General features: G+C 58.4%; 1 protein-coding gene across 2 annotated transcripts in view; it reads right to left on the bottom strand.

Moving 5' to 3' along the window:
• Positions 1–8,035, bottom strand: part of Snap47 (synaptosome associated protein 47) — a 43,253-nt gene that overhangs the window by 7,786 nt on the left and 27,432 nt on the right. The window lies entirely within an intron of this gene.

Genomic DNA, 8,035 nt, shown 5'->3' with positions numbered 1-8,035 from the left:
ACTGGGCCTGGCTTTCACAACTTAATGGGCTCAAGCTGACAACAAAGGAGCAATCGCTGTGAAAGAAACACTGGCAAACCTTTCAGGCCTTCAATGGCACAAACAGCCCTGGCCCTCGCACTGAGGCTGCCTCCCCTGCCCTAGGGACACCACCACCCAGCTGAGGATGGGAGAGGACTCGGACCCTGACTCATCCGAGCCACCCTGGCCACACCCAGCTCTGAGTGCAGGGCTGCCCTGCCAGGCCGGGGCTTCCGGGCTTCACCCCCAGGGGCTCCACGCCACACTCGCCCGCGCAGGAGAGTGGTGCTGGTGCCCACGGTGGCAGGTGACCCTGGAATCACAGGAGCACCTCGCTCCCAGGCCAGCCTCACCCTAATGGGGAGACCTCGGCCCATCTGCCTCTGACCAACAAGCCAGAAAACAGGCAGGGAGCCGGGCCACAGGCCTGACTTCCTTCCTGACAGCAGGTGGAACGGGGCCTAGGAACGGGGCCTGGGAACGCGGCCCGCAGCTGCACACGGCCCCCAGACCCCACCCCGGCGGGGGTCTCAGACCCCCCCAGACTGCGGCACCAAGTCATCCCTGAGAACCTGGCCATGGCTCTGGAAAGTATGCGGCAGGGTCAGCGGCCCGGCCGGGGGTGACCTCATGCAGTAGGTCTTTGCCATCTCCTGTGCCGATGACTTCACGTGGCAGCTGCCCAGACTGCAGCGTCAAGAAGAAAAATAAAGCCCACCCCGCCCACGGCCACGGGAGACCAGGCCCTCCCTGCCGCTTTCTCCGGGCAGACTGCTTTCTCATTCACTGCATGCGTGCTGAGGTGGGAAGGTCGTCTTGCCAGGAACTGCCACCCAGCGGTGTCGCCTGACGTCCCCTGACAAGGCCCCAGCCTCCGCCAGTCAGGCCACACACAGCCACCTGCAGGTCCCATCCATCACTCCGAAACGCGGCCGAGTTTACAGCCACACATCGCGTCATGTTTCAGCCAGCGAAGGCCCGCGCGCACGGTCACAGTGCCCAGCAGCGTCAGCCAGCTCGGTCTGTGTGTGCACTCTGGCGTGTTCCCCCAGCGAGGCGTTTCCCCTGCCCCATTCTTTTTCTTTTGAGACAGGGTTCTGCTCGGTAGTCCAGGGTAGCCTTGAGCTCACAGTGATCCTCCTGCCGCAGCCGCCCGGGTGCTGGGGTGACAGTGTGCACCTCCATGCCTGGCTCTTCCCCACTCTTATTCTCAGGTGACATGTGCCTGAAGCTGGGATTCCTTCTGGGCCGGGGTCTCTGCACATGCACGAACACTAGGCTTCCAGCCACGGAGCAGGGAGGGCCCAGGCCCTGCCAGGACTCGGCACTGCCTGCCTCGCTTCTCTTCTAACAGGAAGACGGCAGGTGGGAAGCAGAGCGCATCACATCAGCTGAGAAACCTGCTCTGAAAACCCGAAAGGGGAGCTCTCTGAGGGACAGTGGTCCTGAGCACTCCAGAGGAGGGCACCCGGCCTCCGTCAGTCCCGGGGTCCCACCCATCACTAAGCAGAGACTGGAGTGCGGTCTGTTCTGGGGTTTCTCTCTCTAGGCTTCCTAAACCAGAGCTGAGGCTGTGGGAGCTGTGTGGGGCACCAACACTGCTCCATCCTCAAGCGAACTTTCACAAGTGAGCGTGGCTGGGGCTGGACATGGCCCTGGGCTCTGGGTCCAGTGGGCTCAGCCCAGCCAGGTCACGGCAGACAGAGCCATCTCCTGACAGGCGCAAGGCCTGATGACTCACTGCACCCCTGGGAACGGCGCAAGGGCTACCCAGGTCTGCAGGAGGCCCCGACACAGCCCAGGACACCAGGCTCTCTCACCCAAGTGGTCTGCTGAAAGGCCAGCGCGCCGGCACCCGCACACCAGGACTGAGAGGAGTGCACCCAAGACTGAGTCAGTGGAAATGGAACGAGTCTCGGCATCGCTGCCAACTCGCCCTCAGCTCGACTGGGGCTCAGTAAAGCGCGCTGCACGTGTGTCCGGCGGGCCTCGCGCGTGCAGCCTCCGGAGCTCAGCCCGGCCCCTGGCCCATCCTCTCAGGCTGCTTGCCTATCCACATGCTGGCTGCCATGCCCTCCAGCAATGGTGCTCCTGCCGATAGCACTTCCTCTGTCCTCGTGATGGACAGCTGACTGGTACAGTAAGGTATGTGCAGAGTCCCGGTCCGTCAGAATGGCTGGCTCCATTTAACACACATTTTAACGAGGACAAACAGGTGAATACCAGTTACATGTGAAACTGGACCACAGGGCCACAAGGCCACCAATCCACAAGGGTCATCTTCTTGACAGAGATGTCCTGTGTGCAAGTCCTACACTTCCATCCCTGCCCTCCTGAAATGCTAAATGAGCTGCCTTTTCCTGTGCACAGTGAAACCAGAGCAAAAGTAAGACTTTGTATATTTCATGGTCTTTGCCTAATAAGCAGAGTAATAACATGCACATTAATTAACTTGCGGCCCAAACCAACCGACTGCTTATGAATGTTTGGGCACTTTATTGGATAAATACTAGAAGTAAAGGCTGGCTGCTATTCACCTTTTGATTTGGAAAAAGTCCACCCATTTTTAAGCCTTAAAAATAGAGCTCATTTCAAGTAGCCTGTTAAGAACATTGGCCTGCCTGCCAAAATGCACTTGAAGTTAATTAATATTGAAAAAATTGAAAAGAGATCTTTACATCTATTAGGTCAGCAGACAAAGAAAATGACTGAGTTAACCTTCATAGCACAAGTACCTCTGGAATACTGGTAGCCTTTTTCCTTTAAGAGAGGGCTGAGTAGTTAAATAGCATCGTGCACATTCCATATAGCAGGGGATGGAAAGAATGGAGCTCATGAAGTCTGGCCAAACCCTGGAAACAGTTGTTGCTCTGTGGCCCAGGATGACAAGCTGTCTAGTCATCAGCACTGATGCTGCCAGCCTCTGTGATACCCAGGGGCCTCTCCAGGAGCCTTTGCTGGCTGTGAGTCAAAGACCAGCTTCAAAACGGACACTGCCAAGTCCCCAGCCCACTGATAAACAAACACAGTAACCAGGAAGCTACACCTATGTAGAAACTACCTGGCTACACGTGCTTTGGGCTGCAGGAGAAAGGAACTGTCTGCACACAGTACAGAAAGGACAGAGAGAAACGCCGGTGCAAGTGTTGGGGAAGCTTGGGAGAAACCGCAGGGGAGCGGAGGGCACTTCTGCTCGTGGTGGTCGGGGTGCCCATGCATAGTAGGTGGCAAGCGCTGCCATCTATGACCAACAGGAAGTGGGTTCCCTCAGCAACTGTGGCAGGGACTAGGGGGTGGCCTGGGTGACTCGGGCAAAAGTGGAGATGCAAGTCGAGCAAATCAACTCTGTGAGGGATGCCCACAGAGGGCACGAGCTGCCCTGATCCCCGGGGTGGCTAAGGGCCACTTTCTTCCTCTGCAGCCCTTGAGGAGGGCTCTGGGCTCTCCGGCCTCACCAGCCCCTTGTGTCCCTGAGGATGTGTGGAATAAGAGCCCAGCCCTCCGTAGAACACACTGGCTCTTTGCACAAGCAACATCCTTGTGCCGGATGCACCAAGAGCAGATAAGGAAAGCTCAGCCTCCGCACCACTTCCACGTCTGTCAGATGGGAAGCAATCACGGAGACACAGTGTACCAAGGCGTGCGGTGTCCTTGCCAGGCAGCCAGCTACACGCATGTAGCATCAGGCCAGGCACATGAAGGACCCAGGGGAGGGGACCCCCCACGCTCTCCGATGCAAGATCTGCAAAAGGGCACACTGTCTCCCTGCCACTCTGCCCAGGACCCTGGGCACAGCCATGCGGCACTAGTGCCACGGTGAGGCAGCGTCAGCAGGCTGTCTGCCCTGTGCAGGGTTATGCTGACTCACCCAGAAACAGAATTCCCCTGCAGTGAGAAATTAGCAACCATTTAGGAACAGAGCTGGGATAAATCAAGCTGTCTGCAGCTCTGAATGGCTCTACCAGGCGGGCCGTCCTACACTGTGGGAAGGTGAGGAGGGAAAGTCGCTCTCCTGCAGCGCAGCAAGGGGCGGCAGGGACCCTTCACTGTGACCCTCACTGTGGTACTCCTGGACCACCCCTTCCTGGCCCAGGGCTGCATTCCTGGGGGCCAGGCAGGGAGGACCCCACGCTGCAGTGCCATTGCGGAGGGGACCCAGACACAACAGTGGCTGAGCTGGGTCTGCAGGGAGCTCCGGGCTCCACCTCCACGTGGCGCTGGCCCCCCTGAGTGCCAGTCTCACCCGAGAGCAGACAGACAGCGCTGGACAGCAAGGCCTGGACTGGCCCAGTGCCTCCAGCAGTCCCTACCGCTCCCGGCTTCCAGGCCTCCATTAGAGGCACCTGGGAAGACGGCCAGGGGTGTCAGAGCACCGGATCCTCCCCAGTGGGAGTGTGGTCCTTCTCATGGAGTGTCCCGAAAGGCTCCTTGTCTCTCAGGAGGCACGCAGGCCGTTGGTCTGCTCGGGACAGGAAACTCGGAGGACGGCTGACCAACGTTGGCAGAAGGGTGCTGGGCGCTCTTCCCTCACAGGCTGCCTCTCCTCACCCACACCCCCCGAGGACCAGGGGTGACGGGGACAGCCCTGAGCCAGGTGGTGAGGGCCCCATGGGGCCTCCGCACCCCCAGGGCCGGGGCAGGCCTGGGGCTCAGTGTGGGGCCCAGCAGGAAAAGCACTCCCACTCAGTTTCTCCCGTCACACCTTCACTGCCCAAATCACCCTGGGACACATGTGCAGGCCTGTCCCTCACACCGAGCAGTCACTGCTGCAGCGGTCCCCAGCCGGGGTCCTCTACCCCGCCCAGGAGGGGACACCACCTGCCTGCAGACAGCGCCGCCCACAGCACCTCAGATGCCACCGCAAGCCCAGGCCGCCTCACCCAGGATTCTGACCCCACCCGGCTGGCTATAAAGCAGGGTCCCCACGACCCCTCCTCGGGGTGGACGGACTGCTCCTGTCACTCTCGGGGCTCGGGAGAGGCTGGCTCAGTGCCTGGTTCATCAGCAGGACGTTACCAAGGTGCAGAGGAGGACAGCACAGGCCAGGTGCGGGGAGCCTGGGCTTCCTGTCCTCCCTGGGCCTGCCCTCCCCGTGCCCAGATCCCAGGAAGCCCTCTGAGCCCTGGCCTTGGGGCGGGACTGACTACTGGGCCCTGGAGAGCAGCTGGACCTCAGCCCCTCTGCCCTCGGGGAGGCCCGACCCTGGGATCCTGCCTTGGTCCCAACCCTGGGGTCCTGCCTTGGTCTTCCAGTGGCTGGCTCATCAGCACACAAAGACCTGTGAACCCCAGAGAGCCCAGGGTTTGGGGAGCTGGGTGCTGGAAAAGGGGAGGAACCAAACCCACATTTCACGACACACAGGTAGGGTGCTGGGGCCCCGGGTACACACCAGTACTCTCCACCATACACCATGTGCTGGCAACACTGTGCATCTCAGCAACTCACAGGGACTGTAGCAAGAGGGAGCATCTTCTCTGACCACAGCAGATCAAGTCAGAAACTCAGAAACTCAGAACACTCACAGACAGCAACCAGCAGAAGGAATCACTACATTCTGTGAGGTGAAGGAAAATGAACACAGAGCATATCAGCAAACTGAGCCGCGTGGCACTGATCTCGTGACGCACCACAGCAGCAGGGCCCAGGGAGAAGCCACAGTTTGCACCGGGCAGCAGTGCAATCCCTCCGAGAACACCCAGGGCCAGTGCAGGGAGCCGCTGTGAGGGCCAAGGGCACTGGTGAGGTGCAAAGGGCTCTCCTAGGACCAGAAGGATGCCTGTGTCCACTGCAGTACACGGTGCCACCCCAGCACCCAGAGCAGCGGGGCACGACAGAGCCCAAGACACAACCACGATGGGAGCCATGGGGAGCAAGCTCTGTGCGGAGGATGGGATCCAGCTGCTGCAGGAGGCTCCAGCAACTCCCAGGGAGGCAAGGAGACCATGGGTGAATTCAGTACAGCTGCAGGACGCGAGACCAATGCGGCAATAGCCAGCTGTTTCTGCAGGACAGCAATGAAACCCAGAAAGGGCAGCTGGGAAAAGAGTTCCACCTCTGACAGGATCCCAATAGCAGCAGAGGTTACCCAAGATGGTGGTTTTGTACACTGATGACAACAAAATGTTGCTGGAAGTTAGAGACTACAGTAAGTAGGAAGACAGACTGCATTCCTAGGCCAGAAGAATTCCTGCTGGTAACAGCCAGCACAATCCCTAAGCATTTAGGGATTGGAAAAGCTGATACTCAAATTTCTATGAAATAAGGGACCCAGGGCCTCCAAAATAATTTGGAATTAGAAGAAATGGGAAGATTTATACTTCCCAGCTTCAAAGCTTACCACAGATCTGTAGTACTCAATGCACCAACACTGGCCCAAGAGAATGGGAGGAGGAGAACGACCAGACAGTCTGCGGCTGGCAGGGCATGGAGACTGCTCCACGGGGAAGGAAGCTGGTGTACCAGATGGCTGGAACAAGTGGGTCCCCAAACGCAGGCGAAGTTGGTTCCCACCTCCTGCCTTGGGAAATAGTAAGCTCTGTCTTTGCTGTCAAACGGGAGTGACTCCAGGCCACCCTAGACAGCTCTTCCGGAACACACGAAGTTACAGAAAATGCCCACTCGGTTCCAATCCTGGAAACACAGCTACAAGCCAAAGAGGCTCATAGCGGGGCAAGGATTTTCTGCTCTCCCTTCCCCTCAGCAACCCCTCAGATTCCCTTTTCGCTGTCCGAGTTGCCAATCAGGATAGACTGCGAACCTCCGAGCCAGCCAATGGGAAAGAGGTCAGCTGCTCTTCCTGTCGGGATAGAAGGGGCAGCCCTCCTTGGTTCTGAGTGCCTGCTGCCTCACGGCTGAGGTGGGCTTGTGCCCTTCTGAAAAAGTAAAAGCCTGGTCAAGATCCCTTGATGTCTGAGTGCTTTATTATCTGCACTGACAAACTGAGTCTGGGGGCTCATTTCCAACAACGGTACGTACAAAAATGACCTCAAAGTGGATTAATAACCTGACAAAAAAGCCGTAATTACAGAACTCTTAGACAAAACACAGGGGTAAATGTTCAGGGCCTGGGTCTGATGACGGATCCTTAGGATAAACTGGGCTGCATCAGAATCAACAGCTGTCTGCACTGTGGCACCATGAGCCTCTCCACTGCCTGTTGCTCCTGGTGTCTGGGAGGAAGAGTGAGTCTTCGGACTCCCCCGGGTACTGGGCACCCTTGTGGCTCCTGAGGCCCAGGACCACCTTGAGTTTAGGCTAACACAGTGACTTGTGGGTCCCAGCCATGCCACACTAGCCCAGCCTGACCTCCCCAGTGAAGACTCTGGAGCCAAGGCTGGTGACACTGAAGTGACTGGGGTGGGACCTCTCGTTCTCTCTCCACATGCCTCTTCACTTGGCTGTGCCTGGTGGCACCCTTTACCCTCGAACTTTACCCAGAAGGCACTTTCCTGGGGTCTGTAAGCTGTACTGATGATCATCCCTGGGGTGTTGTGGAAACCCCCGTGCTAGAGCCAGACGGTCAGAAGAACAAGGGACCCTTGGCAGCTGTGCCTCAGGTCGGGGCTCACTCCCTGTGGTCGGGGACAACCCGGGACTTGGTGCCCATGGTGAACGACAGTGAACAGCTGGGGCTGATGTCAGGATGTACCGCAGGACAATACCGAGACAGTGCAGGTCAGCTCAGTGATAGGAGAAGGCACCTGCATACCACAGTCGACGGGTCTCACATCCAGAAAACGGAGAAAGTCCTCCACTTAACAAAAGGACGAGCCTACTCGCTACAGGTGGGAAAGGGTCCTCTGAGTCTCCAGGAAGACACCGGGCTGAGACGGACCTGGGGCGGAGGCCTGGCTGTGGCCACAAGCTTGGGCCAGCGGCTCACACTGGAGTCCCCGATAGCGGGAGGCCGAGGTGGGAGGTTCAGGAGCCAGGAGTCGGAGGCCGGCCTGGGCACCACAGCAAGGTCCCACCCCAGATGCAACAGAACTAGAAAACAACAAAGAAATAAATACAC

The sequence above is a fragment of the Heterocephalus glaber genome, unplaced genomic scaffold, assembly GCF_053883595.1.
Source record: "Heterocephalus glaber isolate CG9 unplaced genomic scaffold, H.glaber_assembly_v1.0 deba00001466, whole genome shotgun sequence".
In the NCBI taxonomy this organism is placed as follows: domain Eukaryota; kingdom Metazoa; phylum Chordata; class Mammalia; order Rodentia; family Bathyergidae; genus Heterocephalus; species Heterocephalus glaber.
This window is presented reverse-complemented; position numbering and strand designations above follow the sequence as displayed.